General features: G+C 43.7%; 1 pseudogene; it reads right to left on the minus strand.

The window, feature by feature from the left end:
* Nucleotides 1–19,283: 19,283 nt before the first annotated feature.
* Nucleotides 19,284–19,895, minus strand: LOC131421894 (cofilin-1-like; annotated as a pseudogene).
* Between the last annotated feature and the right edge of the window lie 209 nt (nucleotides 19,896–20,104).

A 20,104-nucleotide genomic window follows, 5' to 3' on the forward strand; every position in this document is an offset into this window, starting at 1 on the left:
AAGGGGCCAATAGTTGTTTCTGCCTCTTTGGGATGTTGTGAGATTACATGAGATTGTACAGATAAAGTGCTTAGAACACCACCTGGCACATACCAAGCACTGAATGAATATTCACTACGATTATATTTATTAGTGCCTCTTCGCTAACTGGCAGTGATAACGCTAAAGAAATAAGGCTGAGGGAATAGTTCTAGACCGCTCTGGATCTCCTTTATGTTTCACACATAGTCTAAAGACATCTAACCCAAAATGTTTACTTCTTGCCTCAAGTCCCTTATTAGTGAGTCCCAATCTTTGTTTATGCACAACCTTCAGGTCCTATCTGAACCACTATATCATTGTATTTTTGTAAACTGATTTCTAAAGGAAGCTTAACAATAGCAATAAAGTTTAGCTGTAGCTGTAGCCCTCTGTCTCTCTCATGGGAGCTGTCTTATCTGAGTTCTCTTTGCTGTGGACAAGGTTGTAATTATCTTCTTCTCCAGTGGTGATAGCCATCTCTACCGGTGACAACTGGGGCTTGGAGAGGCAGATTTACCGAGAAATGAATGGAGTTTAAATGTCAGGGCCCTTTATTTGGTTAGCCCCTTCTAAGGCTCCAAGGGTTCCCCTACAGTGTTGCAGGAGCCGACGTAGGAGGCATGGAACCTATCCCAGACTAAAGGTCACCCCCTTGCCCTGGTGTGGGGGCTACAGGTGGGGTGAGCTCACTGCTTGTACCATATTCATATCCACCCAGCACCCAGGGCCCACCTAGCCCCAGTGGACTTCATGGAGCATTCCAATGCTATCTTTGATCCTAAGAAGAAAGGTTTGAACTCTGCTCTCTGTTCAGGGGCTATCCCGGCCACCCCAGGACTGGTAGGAGCGTGGGAGTGGCAAGAACTCGGCCAAGTTGGACAAGCTGCTATGGCAGCTGCTGTCAAAGTTACCTGAGCAAGAGACCAAAGAGGACATCGCAGGAGGAGCACTGTCAACAAAGGATTCTGAAACGCAAAGAAACTTTTCTAAACCACCAATATTAAGAAAAAGAAATAACCATGAAAAGGAAAGACAAGATTATCTTCCTATTCTCTATGGATAACCATTTTACAACATTGTTGTCATATGGAGAGGTAAGAGAGTATCAAACTACTCTGAGAGCAATCAAAACTATAGGGAAAAATAGTATTATCAAGGTAACTCAGGTAGTTAATTAATGAATAAAATATTATTTTAATGGATTTCTTGGTGTTTGTGGTGTGTGTCAACTTTTTAAATTTTGTAAATACTCATTTCATACCTAAATTTGTACTTGTAATTTTGTACTCTTTTCCTTAAAGAAGATCTCCAAAATTGGGTAAGCCGCAGGACTGACAACGCCTGGATCTTCCCCTGGAAGGGAGTTTACCCCCACTTGGGTGAGAGGAGCACTTCTTAAGATGGTTGGTGTTTTAGATGAAGATAGACTGACCATGTCACATGACACTGTCTGGGCAACGCCATTCATCAGTCCCCAGAAGCAGGAACTTGGGCATCCCCGGAGAACCAGCTGATGCTCAGGTCGGGGTGTGTTATATGAGTGTTAGTGATTAATCTCCAAGAGGTGATGAGAGCGAGCTGTGTGTTTCCTTTAGATTCCTTGCAATTCTCTTTCTAAACACCATGAATGCACATAGTTACTTCCTGTCTAATTGTAACTCGAAAATCAAGAAAAAGAAAATTCCTTTCATTTTTGGCCTTTCTGTTCTCAAAACCTCAGTTGGGTACATTGTAGTTGCATTGAGCACACTGACTATGAACTCCCTTCTGACGTCTGGGAAGTCATGATCCTATTCTCCCCACCTCCTTCTCATGCTCTCCTGTTCCACAGAGAGTTGTTGAATGGAGTAGAATAGTTCCATTTCTAAACGAAGCATAGTGAATAGGCTAAGTATCTGGTGATGGTCCTGGCTAATTTTATCAAACTCCCTTCCCTTGGAAAAGAAACTGGAGGGGGTGTAGGAGGAAGTGAGGATGGGCCAGTGGTGGAGAGAAGGATGAAGCCTACTTATTGTAGATGGTGGAATCAGCCATGAAAGTATATAATTCCCAGGATTACCCGGTCCAAGACACAGAACTTCTCACTTGAACCTTCATGACCACTTGAGTTCCTCAAGTTCAGGCTTGCCACCCCACCCCCAACCATAATCTCTACACAAGAGCCAGAGTTATTTTTTATAGTCAGATCATATCACCCTTTTGCTTAAAACCCTCCACTGGCTGCCCATTGCAATGAAAATAAAAGCCAGACTCTGTATTGTGGCCTATAAGACCTTCCATGATGTGGTAACTGCATCTGCTTCTGCTCTACCTACCTTCTGCCATGACGACCTCATTCCCTACAACGCCATCCCCAGGCCTGCCCATGCTTTAGCCAGCCTGCTCGCCTTCCTTCCTTCCTTCCTCTCTTCTTTCCTTCTTCCTTAATTCCCTCTCTCCTCTCGCTCTCTTTTTCTCTTTCTTTCTGTACAACAGCTTTACTGAGACATTATCTACATACCATATAATTCACTTACATAAAGTGTGTGTTTCAATGGTTTTTAGTCTATTCACAGAATTGTGCAACCAGAACCACAATCAATTTTAGAACATTTTCATCACTCTGAAAAGAAACTGTACCCATTAGCAGTCACTTCCCAATTGCCCAGCAGCCCAAGGCAACCATTAACCTACCTTCTATCTTTATAGATTTGCTTATTCTGGACATTTCATATAAATGGAATCATACAGTATCTGGCCTTTTATGTCTGGCTACTCTCACTTAGCTTGATGATTTCCAGGTTCATTTGTGTTATAGCATATATCAGTACTTTATTCCTTTTTATGCCCAAATAATATTTTATTATATAGATATACCACATTTTGTATATATACAATGGAATATTATTCAGCCTTTAAAAGGAAGACAATCCTGTCATTTTTGACAACGTGAATGACCCTGGAGGACATTATGCTAAATCAAATAAGCCAGACAGAGAAAGAAAAATATTTGTCTTACATGTGGACTTGAAAAAAAGCGTTAAATTCATAGTAACAGAGAGTAGAATAGTGGTTACCAGGGGCTGAAGGGGTGGGGGTGGTGAGGGGGAGAGGTTGACCAAAGGATACAAATTTTCAGTTTTAAGATGAATGAATAAGCTCTGGAGACCTAATGTACAGCATGGTGACTATAGTTAACAATAATGTATTACATACTTGAAATTTGCTAAAAGAGTAGATCTCAAATGCTCTCACTACACACAAAAAAATGATTAACTAATGTGAGGTATAGGTATGTTAATTAGCTTGATTGTGGTAATCATTTCACAATCTATATGTATATCAAAACATCAAGTTGTACACTCTGAATATATACATTTTTATTTGTCAATCAAACTTCAATAAAGCTTGGAGACGGGGAAAGAAAATCATCATTCGGTGACTGTCATAGTTATAATTGATTCAGAAAGAATCATCAATTGGATCCTAAAATTAGTCAGTAGAAGTGTGATGAGGAAGTATCTGCCACAAATTACTTACTAATTACAAAAATAGTTATTTTACAGTGAAGAAAGCTGACAGACACCATCTTCATGATCCAAGTTAATATCGCAAAGAATGAAACAAATTGACATGATGTGTCTCATGTTATGATGCACTGAAAAGAAATAGTATCACTTCTGTGGTATTCCTGCCAAAAATATATTACCTAAATCTAATCATGAGGAAACCTCAGATCAACCCAAATTGAGGAACATTCTACAAAGTAACTAGTCGGTACCCTTAAAAAATGTTAAGGTCATGAAATAGAATCTGAGGAACACTTAACAGATTAAAGGAGACTAATGATACATGATAACTAAATGCAACTTGTGATGCTAGACTGGATTCTGGACCAGAAAAATAAATTGTTTTTGCTACATAGGAAATTATTGGGACAACTGGTGAAATTCAAATAAGCACTATAAGTTAGAAAATAATATTGTACCAATTTCAGTTTCCTAATGTGAAAACTGTACTGTGATCTCACTGTAAGAGAATGTCCTCATTCTTAGGAAATAAATATTGAAGTATTTAGGAATAAAGGGGCATCACGTCTGAACTTCCTCTCCAATGGCTCAGAAAAAATAATACACACACACAGAGAATGACAGAGTGATAAAAACAATTAGGTAATTGTTAACAATTGGGGAATCTGGATAAAGAGCATACAGGAGTTTTTGTATTCTTCCTGCAACCTTTCTGCAAGTTTGAAATTATTTCAAAATAAAAATTTCCAAAACTAAAGAAGAAGATGGGTATCTCATGTCTCCCAAATCCATGCAAGGATCTCCACTTTGGTGCCTTCCACAGTGGATGAAAGGTTTATGATTAATTGGTAAAGATGGATTGATGGGGGCCAGCCTGGTGGCTAGTGGTTAAGCTCTCGTGCTCCGTTTCAGAGGACCAGGGTTCGCAGGTTCAGATCCTGGCTGCGGACATAGGCACTATTCATGGAGCCATGCTGTGGCAGGTGTCCTACATAGAAAGTAGAGGAAGATGGGCATGGATGTTAGCTCAGGGCCAGTCTTTCTGAGCAAAAAGAGGAGGATTGGCAACAGATGTTAGCTCAGGGCTAATCTTCCTCACTGGAAAAAAGAAAAAAAATGGATTGATGATTGATTGATTGGCAATCAGAGTGCTTCACTCACTATCTTTCAAGTCTTATGGGATTTTTTAAAAAGCAGCTAAAGTATAATTTATAAAGGTAGTTAAAGTTTTTAATTTATAAAGTTAGATCCTGGGACAGAGATTGTCCAAGGAACAACAAGGAAGCAAAAATTTGCTAATAGCTGACTGCAGGCTGGAACTGAAAGATCCCCACCACCAGCCCAGTCCTTCCTCCAGTTGAGTTTGTTGTAGCTAGTGTAAAACTGCGTCACAGCCCAGAGGTTGCTGGGAGGGGGAGTGAAAAGGCAGCTGAGAATATGGAACCTCATGAGACCCTGAAATCCAATATTGTTAATTAGAGACTCGGTGTGGTTAACACCAAAAATGAATAGGTGCTATTTTGTATAAAAAAAATTTTTTAAAGAAAAAATAATATTTATTTGCAATATAAACAAAGCCCTGTTGCTGGTTCTGGATATGTGGGGGGGGGGGGGGGGTCACAAATTTTCCTTCGTAAGATTGTAAAGCAAAACTGGCCACTCTCTTGACATATCCTCATTTACACAAATCTGATGCGTCTTTCTGGATTTTCCTTTTTAAAAGTAAAAAAGGAGAGAGAAAGAGAACAGCATGGAAGTTTTTTGTCAATTTCTCGACCGTAGCAAGATTTTCATCCTCTGCCTTAAAGAATCCCTGAAAACAACCCCTGTGTGGTACGATGCAGTGGGGGCAGAGTTTGATTTATTACTTTTACTTAAAATATTCAGATTATATGAGAAAATTTGAAAGATTGTTATATAAAGCACCTTTTCCTCATACTTCCAGTCGCCTTCATTTAACTTCTTTTTTTCCTAAATCAATTATCTCTGATAATTAGTTTTGACATAAGGTTCATATATTTGTACACCTAACATCGTACTTCCATTTTCTTTTCACATGAAACTCGTAATTATATATTATCTAAATATTTTCTCATGGATGGACCTTGAAGGCATTATGCTAAGTGAAATGTCAGACGAAAGACAAGTACTATACGATTTCGCTTACATGTAGAATCTAAAAAAAAAACAAAAAACAAAAAATATCAAACTCATAGAAAAGGGTATGAGATTTGTGGTTACCAGAAGCAGGGTTGGGGGTGTGTGGGCAGATTGGAGGAAGGTGGTCAAAATGTGCAAACTTTCGGTTATAAGATAAATAAATACTAGGGATGTAATGTACACCATGATCACTATAGTTAACACTGCTGTATGATATACAGCCATGCGCCACTTGACGATGAGGATACATTCTGAGAAATGTGTCGTTAGGTGATTTCGTCGTTGTGTGAACATCATAGAATGCACTTACGCAAACCTAAGATAGTATAGCCTACTGCACACCTAGGCTATATGATACTAATCTTATGGGACCACAGTCGTATATGTGGTCCATCCTTGACCAAAACATTGTTATGCAGTGCGTGACTATATAGGAAGGTTGTTAGAAGAGCAGATCCTAAGCATTCTCATCGCAAAGAGAAATTTGGGGCCGGCCCCTGTGGCTTAGCGGTTTAAGTGCGTGTGCTCGGCTGCTGGCGGCCGGGGTTCGGATCTGGGCGCGCACCTACGCACCGCTTGTCAGGCCATGCTGTGGTGGCATCCCACATAAAGTGGAGGAAGATGGGCACGGATGTTAGCCCAGGGCCGGTGTTCCTCAGCAAAAAGAGGAGGACTGGCGTGGATGTTAGCTCAGGGCTGATCTTCCTCACAAAAAAAAAGAGAGAGAAATTTTTTTTCTTTTCTTTTTATTGTATCTATATGAGATAATGGATGTTAACTAAATCTACTGTGGTAACCATTTCACAATAATGTGTAGATAAATCAAACTATCATGCTGGATACCTTAAACTTATACAGAGATATATGTCAATTATTTCTCAATAAACCTGGAAAAAAACCTTTTTCTATTGCATCAAAAAAACAAAAAGAATCAAGGAGCTGTTCTTTCTGGCCTTTCATGTACTCTCCATGATAGGGTGGCAGGTGTACCTGGTTCCATTTCCACCTCAAATTTGTCATGCTACAATTCTAGCCTCTATTTCAATCGAGTTCTAAAATCGTCAGAGGTTTTTCCTGTCCTGACCCAGCGGGTGGTCTGGACCCCTCAGAAACTCCTGTCCTTGGATCAAATTTTATCTTTCTGTTTAGACAAGCTCTTCTTCATGAGGTCAAATCTCAGAGAGCCCTGAGAGCACTAGGAGGCAGCCATTAGCTTTCCCTGAAATGCTGGTGACTGTCATTCTTTTTCGTCAGGAAGTTGTGAATTCCTGTTGATTCTGTAGCACCTGGGAGTTGGGGGAAAGTGAGCAAGCGAGGAGCACGTTCAGAGGGCTTTTTCTAGGGGGTCAGGGGGAAGACAGTGATGACAAGCTCTAGGAACACAATCCAACTAGGGAAATTTTCTTTTCAAGATTCTTGAGTGACAGCTTGGATTTTAGTTCTTGCTTTCACAGAACAACTCCTTGGAGGAGGTTTTTAAAATCACAGGGTCATGAAATCAATTTAGTGGACTACAACCATCAATTTTTCAAAATGTGATAGATTGTATTAGAACGGACAGTATCAAAGTGTAGTTAACGATGCACTCCGGAGCTAGTCTTGTTGAATTTGAACCTCCATTGTGTGATCACTTACTAGCTATGTGGCTTTGGGAAAATTACTTAACTTCTCCATGCCTCAGTTTCCTCACCTGAATAATAATACATACGTACTTTGTAGAGTTAGTGTAAGGGCTAAATGAGCTAATACCTGTAAAGCGCTCGCTCACTCTGACCTGTGGGTCAGAGGCTTGGCTAATCTAGGCTGGGCTCAGCGGGGCAGCTTTGCTTCAAGCTGCAGGTCCTGCCAAGCTTGGCTCCTCACTGCTGGGCCCAGGTCTGCTCCACATGTGTTCAATTTGGGGCCCAGGCTGGAGGGGCAGCAGCTGCCTGGGAATAGCTCTTCTCACAGTGTTAAATGCACAACAGAGTAAGCCTAACCCCATAAGCACGTTTGAATCTTCTGCTTGCCTGCTTACATCCCATTGGCTGAAAGGCAAGGTGCAAGAGAGTACATTTCCACAATCCCACTGGCCAAAGCCAGTCAAAGGACAGGACCCAACATCAGTTAGGCAGGGAATGATAATCTATTGAACTAACTATTGAGCAATAATCTGATAGTCATAGTCAAAAGAGTTTGAGAAGTATTGCTCTGAAGCAGGGGTCGGCAAACTACTGCCTGCAAGCCAAATCCGTCCCATCACCTGTTTTTTAAATAAAGTTTTATTGGAACACAGCCATGCCCGTTTATTTACTTATGGCTGCTTTTGTGACACAATGGCAGAGTTGAGTAGTTGTGACAGAGATCACATGACCTGCAAAGTCTGAAATATTTACTATCAAGCCCTTTACACAAAACGTTTACAGACTTCTGTTCTTAAAAATGAAAAGTTTAGGAATTGATGAGAATTCAGCATCAAATCAAATTACACAGTCAATGCACTCCTTCTATGCGCCAGACACTGGCAAGCGCTGCTCAGTGACCATGTGATTTGATTTGAAGCCTGAGTCTCATCACTGTAAGAGGAAGTGAATGCCTTCTGGTTTGCAACAATCACTGTGTGATAAGAGAGAGCCCCGTTCTGCTCTTGCACTTGGGTCTGTAACAGAGCCTCGTACTGGAATTCATATGCTGGCTTTCCTATTCCTATTCTGTGAGGAGTTCAATGTTGTGAGCTTTAGTTAAAAGACACATTCTCTTTGGGATAACGATCCTCAAGATCTTCCAAAAACTTAAGCTTAAAGAAAATTATGTAATCATCCAAATAAAACCAGCTATTTTGAAACTTTATGGGATGCAAAACAATTAGAAACTGAAATCTTAGGTAGAAACCCACATGGTAACTTAGTGGAGTTGCTAGGGCTCAGGTGGGTGGGGAGGGGACTGGGCTCAGGACCCCCTCTCACACCACAGGCCCCTCAGAAGCCCAGAGGTAACTAGAACATGCCAGGGCTCTTTGGAAATTCATTTTGCCTGTGTGAGTTTTCTAATGTCCCAGAGGACGACTTTGTTGTAGAAAAAAGGATTGCTTTGGGGCTACTTTATTTGGTAAGCCAGATTTGATTTATTGGATTAGCAAATTTAGAATCCTGCTTCTTCCTTTAAGCTTTTAAGCCACTTTTACAAATCTTATTGTGCTATTTATAGGGAAAATCTTAACAACTTGTTTTATGGGAGGCTTTGATTAAGGGTTGGTTCCACTCAGACTTAGTTAATTAAACAACTTTAAAGATTTTTAACTGCACTTATAAATTTAATATATTTGATTTGCTATTCAACGACAGCTAACGCTTACAGCCCTTACCATGTCCAGAAACTGTTCTAAACAATTTACATCATTAACTAAATTTAATTCTCATAGCAATTCTAGCAGATATCTCATATTATTATCATCCCTGTTTCAAATATAGGGAAACTGAGGCACAGAGAGTAATTCTCCCAAGGTCACATAGCTAATCATATCTGAACTATTTTGTGAACCATAAAGTTTGGTCCCAGAATCCAAGTTTTGGCTCTTACCCCTCTAGGTTAATTAGCTACCTATGAATTAACTGACTAAAAAGAAAAATCCCGACTACTTCAGTCATTCTTGTAAAACTAATAAAATTAAACTTATAAACGTAGTGTAACAGGTTCAAAATTCTTTTAAATGTTTTATAATTAATTACAAACTTACTTTTGTAAGTCTCTTACAAAAGTCTCTTAATATAGCATATTGTCCTCCAATACACCAAATTCATTTAAAATCACAAGTACTTAAAATATCAAACATACACAGATTATTTCCAAACCTAACATAAAAAACTTAATACTATGGATTTGATTTACTTCGTTATCTTTATATTTAATTCTAAATCTCCCCGGGTCGATTTACCACTGAGGAATCAATCATGATCTCCAAAGCTGTCAGGAGTGTGTCAAGAAGGAGAGTGAGCCACGGGGTCCATGCTGCTGAACATCTGATTAAGGACTGAAAATTAACCATTGAATTTGGCCCAGTGGAGGTCACGATCTTGACAAGAGTAGGTTTTGGCGGTTTGATGGGATGAAAGCATAAATAGAAAGGCTTCAGGAGAGAAGAGCTGGGGAGGCTGAGGAGGCAACTCTTTTTGCTGTTAAAGGAACTGAAAACTGGGGCAGAGCTGGAGGGAGATGTGGGGTCAAGGAAGTTTTTTTTTCATATGGAATATATTGTAAATAAGTTAATAGAAATGATCCAATTAAGAGGTAGGAAAGGATGAATTCAGGAGAAAGAAGGCAAGGGATGTCTGTGAGTAGGTAGAGGTGGTAGGACTAGAGTTGGATCATGGTAACCAGAGGCAAAGAGCAAAAGGACACAGATGCTGCTAGATGTGGTGGAATCAGTGGAAGTTTCTTCTGGTTGCTTCTGTTTTCTCAGGGGAAGAGGAAGTGAGGTCATCAGTGCAGAGTGATGGGGAAAGGGATGTTGGAGGTTTGAGGAGGAGGAAGATGTGAAATGGTCCTGCAGGGAAGCAGGAGGGTCAGAGGACCAGGGAAATGCAGTGGGATTACCCGTTAGCGTAAAAGGCTATTGGCGTATGGCGAGGGTCAACGCCTTTAGACTGGATGAAAGCGCTAGGGAATGAGTGCAGACAGGGGAGAGGACAGGTTGAGCATAAGCCTGGTGGGTGCCACGTACCGTGGAGAGAGCCCAGACCATCCCATCTGTGAAAGACATTATTGATCCAGCGAACCACTGGGATCAGAGTCCCCAGTCCTCCAAACTGAGTTAATAATGAACCACTTTCTTACTAAGAGGATCAAGTTCAATGACTTACCACTTGGAAAGAAAAATGCTTTAGGTGCTTACCTATTCCCCCTCCAAAATGGATGTCTGGTGCCTGCTCCCCTCCAAGACTGTTACTTATGTTTCCTGAAAGTCAAAGCCACGAGGGGCTTCAAATAAAGCCAAACACAGCTGTAGCTGCTCACACTGGTAGCCTTTCAGAACTGATGACTACACCAGGTTTCATTAGAAACTGGACAAGTCGTGGCTTCAATAAGTTTTGGGTTGGCTAGTTATCATTAGGGGCAATATACTGACATTTTAATATCTCCCTAGGGGAGCTAATTTAAAATAGGCAAACTGCATTTGCTCATAAAAAGTGTTATTAAAAAATTCTTGTTTTCTTTCTGATGCCAAATGCTTCTCAGAACAGTTGCTCCAGTGGGTGTTATCCTCAGGTCAATCATCCTGCCCCATCCCTATCCTGTCCGCACAGATACTGACTCACTTCACTTCACTTTCCTTTCTCCGTCAGAGATTTCAGTCTAATCCAGGGTTTCTCAGCCTCTGCACTATTGACATTTGGGGCTGGATAATTCTTTGTGGTGGGGGCTGTCCTGTGCGTTGTGGGATATTTAGCAACATCCCTGACCCATTCCCATTAAATGCTTGTAGCACATTACCCTCTGTCCCCACCCAGGTTGTGACAACCAAAAATGTCTCCAGACATTGCCAAATGTCCCCTGAGGGGCAAAATAGTCCCGGGTTGAAAATCATTGGTCTATTAGGGCTGAGGAGAGTGGGAGCCACAGGTAATTCAAATTAGAGCTTCATGTGGACTCTCCCATGGTAACCCTGACAGCATAAATTAAGTCTGGTAGAAGAGGATAGGATCTGACAACCTCAGAGGTGAGAAATTAGACACTTTCCCTTCTGTACAGAATGTACAATTAGCTGGCTAATCCTGCTTTCAAAAGAAAAAAAAAGAACTTGTCACATTTCCAACCTTCTAGCCAATTGATGTGAAGATTCCCAGGAGATGGTAATTAGTTACCAATCATACGAAAGATACAATGCACAGAATTTTAGAATTGGGAAAATGCACGGAGAGCAAGTAAGCGAGAGGGGAGGTGGGAAGGGAGAGAAGATGGAAAGGAGGGAGGGGGGAAGGAAGGAAAGGAAAGACGGAACCCAAATGCAAAGTAGGAGTTTAATTTCATTCCGAGTTGAACTTTGTACCTTTGAACTTTGTAGGAGTTCAATTAAGTACCATCTCAATCAGTGATAGCAAAATAATGTCTGTGTTAAAATCCAAATCATCCTACTCTCCACTGCCCACAGGATAAAGTTCAAGTACCCTTGCCTGGCAGTCAAGGCCTAAACAATGTGGCCCTGAGTGTTACCCTGCTCCCACTACTTACAAGAATGCTTCACTCAGTTCTGACTGGTCCACTCACATTTCTGCAAAGTCACCTTGCTGATTCCTACTGGGCCTCCATACATGCACTCGCCCCATCCAGCCTCTAAAATATTTAACCTTCAAGGCTCCATCAATCCCCACCTCCTTTGTTCGCTCGCTCACTCTGGCACACCTAGGAGCTGAGTAGGGTCGAGAATAATAGCTAACAGCTCTGCAGCAGTTATTACGGACCAGATGCTGTTCTAAGCGATCATTGCTTTGGATGCTGAAGAGGAATTCCTATTTCCCTCGCTATTCACTGTACTACCCACTGCTACCCCCAGGAAACAGATGCAGACCTACTGGGGCCAGCCGGCCTCTGTCATTGTGACAGTGGCATTTGGTCCCCTTCATCTTTGAGAGCAGAAGTGCAAAGACTCGAGAGCCCAGCCAGGAGAGAGGTGGGTGTAAAGAGTGGCCTGTCTGATTCAGCTGAGGGGGATGGTGAGGGTGGGGGTGGGGTGAGGGGAGCTGAACTGAAGTCACAGAGGGTGGGGGAAGGGTTTGTCAGCCCACGGTGACCTTCAGGGTTGGAGAGAGGGGGGAAGAGGAAGCACATTTTTGTTGCTCCTCGCTCAAGGCTTCCTGAAGGCGGGGCTCCCTGTTCTGTACTGCACGTCAAGCTTTCCTCCGGGTGCACGCTTAGCCACGGCACTCACATAGCCACACGGGATGAGGTTCAGAGCGCGCAGCACCCCAGACTGCTAGTGACTCTGTCCCCAGATCCTCCTGGGTGCTGAAAAGGAGGCCTTGATTCATATATTGAGACTTTGGCTTCCCAATAACTTCATTTCCCTGACTTGGAACCAAGCTCTCTGAAGAGCTGGCCCGAAACCTTGGCCCATGTGAACTTCTCTAGAGTTTCTGGCTTTTATTGCAGGATTCACTTTAAATCTAAAATTGCTTTGTTGAGTACAGAACCATCTCTCCTTAGCCTCCTTTCCTCTCTCCTCATTTCCTGTTTCCTCTTCTTGCTGTCTCCTTAATGTCTGCTCAGTTATCAAAGAACTGCAGGGCTACTTTCTGGAATGTTCTCAGGCCAAGCCAGTGGAATGAGCCCCAGGCCTGAGCATTCTGGGGTGCCGGCAGCCAGGTCGCAGTCTCTCCTTGAACTGAGCACCATAACCCATAACTAGTGTCTCTGGTGAAATTAATATTCTTTTATGGACCCAGTTTCTGACTGTCTTCACTTTCCCTGCCCTCCCTTCCCTGGATCCAATCAGAGTGGTTTTGGAAAGCAGAACAGAGAGTGGCTGAGAAAGATTTTGGATTCAGATGGTCCTGCACTTCTTAACTCTGAAACCATCACTTGGGATAGTTACTCAGTTTCCCCACCTGTGAAATGGGGACAATGACTGTTATTCCGGAGTCTTGCTAGGAGGATCAAATGAGACAACATATGTGTAAAGAGAAGAATATTTTATTCATCAGAATTCCTCTTAGGAAAGTAGAGCTGTGTTTGTTGAGAAAATACTTTGCTAAGTGCTGGAAGTAGAAACCAATATCCTTAGGGCCGGAGGTGGGCGGAGCGCTCCCAGCAAGACAAAGGGAGGATTTTGTTTGCAACTCCAGGGAGGAAGTGGGGGGCCAGGAGAGGGCGGAAACCCTAGGCTCCAGAAGTGACTCCTCCCCGTGGCACCCCCTCCCTCCACCAAAATCTTGAGTCAGATTACCAAATTCATGGACTACTTGAAGTAAGTAATGAGGAAAAGAGAGAAGGGGCTGAGTCTTGGCTCCAGGAAGCTGTGGGGCAAAACCACCATAGCATGTCAGGATGAGAGAGGTGGAGGCAGAGAACACCTAAGTACAGAAGACACAGGAGCCCTCCTGGGAAGGGTATTGGACCATCAAAGACCAGGAATCTCAGAACCAGATTTCTCAGGGGTAGGGGGCGCCAGTCCACAGCCTGGTTAAGCAGGCAAGAAACTCCTGGGTCTTTCCTTGTTGACCCGCAGTCTCTAGACATTACTTCCTTCAGGAAGCCTTCTCCGATTCCCCAAACGTGGGTTAGAACCTTCAACTCTGAGCCTCTCCCAGGTGTTCTCATCATCGGAGTTTTCACCCGGAGTTAGAATTGCTTATTGGGGTATCTGGTCTCCTACTAGACTATAAATTCCATTGGGTCGAAGCTAAATCTTTTACACTACAGTGTTCCCAGACCTGGCACAGCACCTTACACATCGTCCGTTCTCAATATGTGTTCAGTGCATGATGGTATAGCAGAAAAAGCAGAGTCTCTGGTATCCTGTAAAAACCAGATTTGGACCCTGGCTCTAATACTTAAAGCTGTGCAACTCTGGGCATGTTACTTAACCTCTCTGAGCCTGAGTCATCTCCACTGTAAACAGGATGGAAGGTGCAGGGTCAGTGTGAGGATGGAATGGGAGGATATGTAGAAAGTGGTGCCTGGCCACATTTGGTGCTCAGCAGATGTTGGTTCTTCAATTCATTCTCTTATATTTGGCCCATCTCTTCCATCAACACATCCCCACCAAGTCAAAGCCCTTAGCACCTTACAAACTCCTACTTTGCCTCCTTACTTCACACTGTTACTCTTGGATTCTATTAAGCTCTTCCTCTGTACCAGGAATCAGCAAACTATAGCCCGCGGGCCACATCTAGCCGGGTACCTGTTTTTCTACTGTCCATAAGCTAAGAAAGGTCTTTACATTTTTAAATGGTTGGATAAAAAAAATAAAAAGACTATTTCATGATACGTGAAAATTATTTGAAATTCAAATTTTGATGTCCATAAATAAGTTTTATTGGCACACAGGTTCTTTTTCCTATTGTCTGTGACAGCTTTTGCGCTACAGCAGCAGAGTTGAGTAGTTGTGACAGAGACCGTATGGCCCACAAAGCAGAAAATATTTACCATCTGGCCCTTTATAGAAAACGTTTGCAAATCCTTGTTCTAAGCAGTTTCATGGTGGATGATTATTAAGTCATAAGTGTTGCATGGAGTCAGTACAATTACTACCCTCATTTTACAGTTGAGGAGCATGAGGGGGAGAGAGGTTAAGTGACATACCCAAGGTTATACAGCTTGTAAACACAGTTGGGATCAAAACTCTACTGCCTCTGAAGTGGTAGGGAGACTGGGGACAATTGTAAACAGACTTGCACACCACGCTGGGGAGTGATGTGATAAAGTGAAATCTTAAGGGGATCACTGCAGCCATTTACTTGAAGGAGAGGGAGATTGGGAGAAGTAGCATAGAGTGGGAATTAAAAATTTGAACTCTGGAGCCAGCCCTGATGGCCTAGTGGTGAAAGTTCAGGGCTCCCACTTCGGCAGCCTGGGTTTGCTTCCTGGTTGTGGAACCATACCACTCGTCTGTCAGTTATCATGTTGTGGCGGCAGTTCACATAGAAGAACTATAAGAACTTACAATTAGGATATACAACCACGCACTGGGGCTTTGGGGAGGAAAAAAAAAAGAATTTGAACTCGGGAGCTCAGCTTCCTGGGTTTGACTGCAGACAGCCCCTTATCTGCGTGACCTTGGGCAAGTTACTTAACCTCTCTCTGCCTGATTTCCTCAGCTCTACAATGGGGGGAATAATTAGACTCGCCTTTATGGAGTTGTTGTGAAGATTGGGATGGAAACTTTTGTCTTACTAATCAGCCTTTGAGGTGCAGAATGGCCCCTCCATGTTAGCTATAGTTATGCCTATTATTCATCCAGACAAGAAGCTGCTCCCTCTCTGTTCCAGGCACCATTCCAGGCAATCAGAATATAAAGAGGAAGAAATAAAAAATAACCAGACCTGCTTCCTGCCCTTAAGGAGCACATGGTCCACCGAGGGGGCCAGGAGAGTAGATCACTACCTGGGAGCAGTGTTACAGGTGCTCTGATGGGCTATTACAGGCAGCAGAGATAGGAAGCACCTGGTTCTGGCTCTCCCTTCCATGGCTCACGCTCTCCCTCCTTCCTGAACACACCAGGCATCCTACTGGGTTTGCCCCAGGCCTCCCCTCCCCAGGCACTGTGCTGGCCTGAACGGGGAATAATATGAGCACAGGCAGTTGTCCAGTGCCCTGGCATGGGGCTGCGTCTGGAAGACTGGACAGCACAGACCAGCCAAGGTTACAAGGCCCCGGGTAGAATCCGGGCAGGAGCACGACTTGGCTATTTCCACGTGCCAAATCACAAAACTAACAAATTCATAGGAAGGGCTATCGGTGCTGGAAAAGCCTATCAGGTTCCAACCTGGAAACTTGTATGTGTCATATTAATGTGCCTTTGAGGTGCAGCAAGAATCCAGGGCAATTAGGAATTTTATCACGTTACGTGCCAGCATCTCCTGCTTGCCTTGGTATTTTTTTTACTACCGGTTATTAGTTTTTGATTCGTCATTTATAAGTGTATATTTATGTGTATGCATATCTAGTGATGCATAGAGGAAAAGTTGGAAAAATACACCAGTGGCTTTCAACTGGCATGGGAATGGGGCAATTGGCACACGGAAAGGGAAAGAGGAGGCTGTATATCAGTTTCACCTAACTTCTTTCCCCCAAATCTTCATGCTTGCCCTTCCTCCTTGGGTGAAATACCTTAAGCACATGCATATTTTAAAAGCTCCTCAAATAATTCTGACATGCGTCCCTCCCTTCCACCCTCATCCCCTGCCTGATTTATAACCAATAACATACACCAAATGTTAACAGTAGTTATATCTGAGTGTTGGGATCATAATTTAAAAATTTTTTTTCATCTTTTTGCTTTGCTGGCGTTATTAAAATTCCACCACGAACATACAGACTAGTGTAATAGTTAAGTGTGTTGGTTATGGAACCAAACCACCCAAGTTTAAACCTAATCGTGGCAAGTCCCTGTGCCTCAGTGACGTCATCTGGTAAAAGGAGAAAAATAATAGTAGCTGTCTAATTAGGCTGTTGTGAGAAGTAAATGACTTAATACCTAGAAAGTTCCGAAAATGGCGCCTGGCACATGTGATGCTCAATATGTTACCCATTATTATTAAAACATAAGAAAAACTTAGCAATGCTTTTTTAATTACAGAAAATAAAACATATAAGGAAGGAAAGGAAAAGAAGCTATGATGTTTGCATGTTTGTGAATATTATGGAAGCTGGATGGTAAGCCCACGCTCTATTGTCCCCATCTGTGAAATGGGAAACAATGGACTCACGGAGAGGGGGATGAAGAGAGAGGTGAAAGCACTCTGTAAACTTAAAGTGAACTTAAAAAGTGAAGAGTGGTTGTTCTTTTTAGGAGTAGGATTAATGTTGCATAAAAGAAAAGCCACACTGGCTGCCGGCCTCTCAGGCTAGCGGCAACAGGAAGGAGGTGGCTGGGCTTCCCCTTCCTTCCGTCGAGTTGGTTCCAGCCCAGAAACCCCGCCCTGGCCGGACAGAGAAGATTGCGCCTTGTTGAAAGGCATCCTGACCATTCTCTTTTTTGTCAGACATTCAAGGGTACTCTCTGCTTCATATATGCATTTCTCTTTCTTCTCTCCCAACTCATTCTTGTCTTGGGCATCTCTGTATCATTACTTACTAGCAAGTTACAGGCAACCTAATAGCTAATATTCATTGACGCCAGGCACTGTTCCAAGACTGCCTGTAGTAACTCATGTATCCTCCAAGCAACTATAGGAGAAAGAGACTTTTTTATTATCTCCATTTTACAGAGGAGGAAACTGAGGCACAGAGAGGTAAGTAACTTGCATAGTCTATCGGTGGTGGATCTAAGATTCAAACTCCCTTGGTCTGGCTGCAGACCGTTGATGCTCTTAGTCACTAGACTAGAATTCCTTTCAAACTTGATGTCAAGTTTGTCTTTCCAGGAAGAAATGAGCCCCGGGACAGTTAGGGGAGGAGAGGCTCCAGGAAGCCCACCATAGAGCAGTTCTCTAAGGTCTCAAGCGACTACCCTGTGCAAAGGATGTGCTGAGACTGGGATGTAGGGCCCAAATCTGCCGGCTAACATCAGCCCTGAGGCCCCTCTTGGGTTCACCAGCCCTGGGGGAGTCAGAGGGGAAGGCCAGGCAATCTGACTCCACAGCCTGTCCTGCTCCATGAACCTAAACTGTCTTGAAAGGAGCACAAACTGGTAAAGGATTTTCAGAAACAAATGTTGAAGCGGGATGTTGGTCTTCACAGAGACTCCACTTTCAGAATCAGTTTCCACCTCATGCTTCTGGCAATCGGTGAGAACGACCATAAACACTTCAGTGTCCAGAAGCAAGTTGCCAAAGACCCTCTGTTTCAGGAAGACCCCCCCCCCCCCCGGCCCTCTCTGCTGGGGGAGCAGCCGAGATCATCTGATGCAGGTGATGTCTGCTCCTCTGACAGTTCCTGGGATCCGTTCCTCTAGGACTTTGGCCAGCATACACTCTGAAGGTGGCCTTTCCTCTCCAAGAGTATGATGTCACTCTCCAACCCTAAGCCTCAAATGGTTTGCAGATTTTCTGGGGTGACTGTTTCCTGTGCTCTGAGATCCCAGGTGGTGAGAGCTTTCTGCCGAGAACTGTGGGCAGCGTTTACACGGAAAGCTGCTTATATCAATCAGGACGTGCTTGGTGGCAAGTAACAGAAGACACAGCCCACACTGGTGTACACAATAAAGGGGAGGTTATTGGCTCGTGTAACTGGATGGTCTCTGGATAGATTACAGGTGAGGATGGATATAGTGACTCAACCATGTCACAAAAGATCCGGCTTTCTTTTTATCTCTTTTCTCTGCTTTCTATGATGTCAAGTTCATCCTAAGGCTGGTTCCCCTCCAAGGAGCAAGAAGACTACTAGGAGCCACGGAGGGGGGGCATTCTTCCTTGTTCATTTCTAGTAGAAGGAGTAGCTGTCTCAAATTATTAAATGAAAGTCCTGGGCCTCTGATTGGATCATCTAAGGTCATATGCCCAGCCCTGAACCAATCACTGTGGCCAGGGGCAATAAGCAGACCAAAATTGGTTGGTTGGTTTGTTTTTAGTTGTCGTGTGTGTGTGTTTGTGTGTGTGTGTGTGTGCATGAATTGAAGGTCCGTTACTCGTCCTGCAACCATGGGTAAGGGGGGGGAACCAGTCCCCACAGGGAGGGGTCATTTCTGCAACATTCCCTTTACACACAGAACTAAACAGAAGAGCAGAGTCACTACTGTGGTTAGAAGTTGGCAGTATGGGAAGGGGTAGGAACAAGTGGTGAGTAGGGGTGTTGAAAAAATACAGACCCTCCCTAAACTGAGATGCCTAGGGGATACTTGCTCTACTTGCTTTGCTTCAACCCAAGAGGAATCAGAAGATTAAAAGTGGTTTAGGGAGGCCAGAACCATCAGAGACAGAGGGAAGAGGAAGGTCTATGGAGTGGGGGGCTGTTTGGCAACTAGGGTGAAGAGATTGCCCTCCCTCTGCTGGAAGCCCCCCAACTCCTCGGGTCTGGCAGGAAGGGGGAAGCCTGCAACCCTAGCGGGCAGGTCAGGGGCTGCCGGATGCTCCAGGCAAGGAGCTGGAGGGAGCTCACAAAGGCTGCTCTCCAGAGAGAAACAGCACTGCCCCCCCCCCACCGCAGCTTCTCTGCCAGGGTGCAGCGGTCCTTGACCTCCTCCTAGCAGTTCGCTTGTAATGCACGCTTGATCCCCATCAGCTTCTTCTTGATGGCATCCTCAGAGCTGGCATAGACCATTCTGCTCCTAAGGAGTGCAGACTCACCCTTTTACTCTCCTCCATCTCCTAGTTTGCGTCATAGAGGATGCAGTGGCAGTCCTTGTTTGGCAGTGTCTTGAGGTCGTTGGTGAGTGGGGTCGTTTCCAGCCTAGCCCACATCACCTACCAGGAACTCCTGGCCCTCCTCCGGGAGAATCCTCTTGTTCTTGCTCAGGCAAAAGAGCACCATCTTCTTGCCCTTCTTCACCTCTTCTGGCGTCGACGGCTTCGGGACCTGCATGCCATTGAACACTTTGATGACGCCATCAGAGTCAGCCATGCTGGAAGCCATGTTTCCGGAAGGGAAAGGGAGATGGCAGTGAGAGCCAGGGAAGGTGCGAGTGCTGCACTGCTGCCAGGACCCTATGCAGACCACAACTGCTTTCAATCAGTCAATCCACCCCTGGATCTGGAAAGCAAGCACCATGTCCACCCCAGTACACTGTTCCTTTGATTTCTGACATGGCCTTTTCTGGAGTGATTAACAGTTCAATAAAGCAA

Source organism: Diceros bicornis, chromosome 25, assembly GCF_020826845.1.
Source record: "Diceros bicornis minor isolate mBicDic1 chromosome 25, mDicBic1.mat.cur, whole genome shotgun sequence".
Taxonomy (NCBI): Eukaryota; Metazoa; Chordata; class Mammalia; order Perissodactyla; family Rhinocerotidae; genus Diceros; species Diceros bicornis.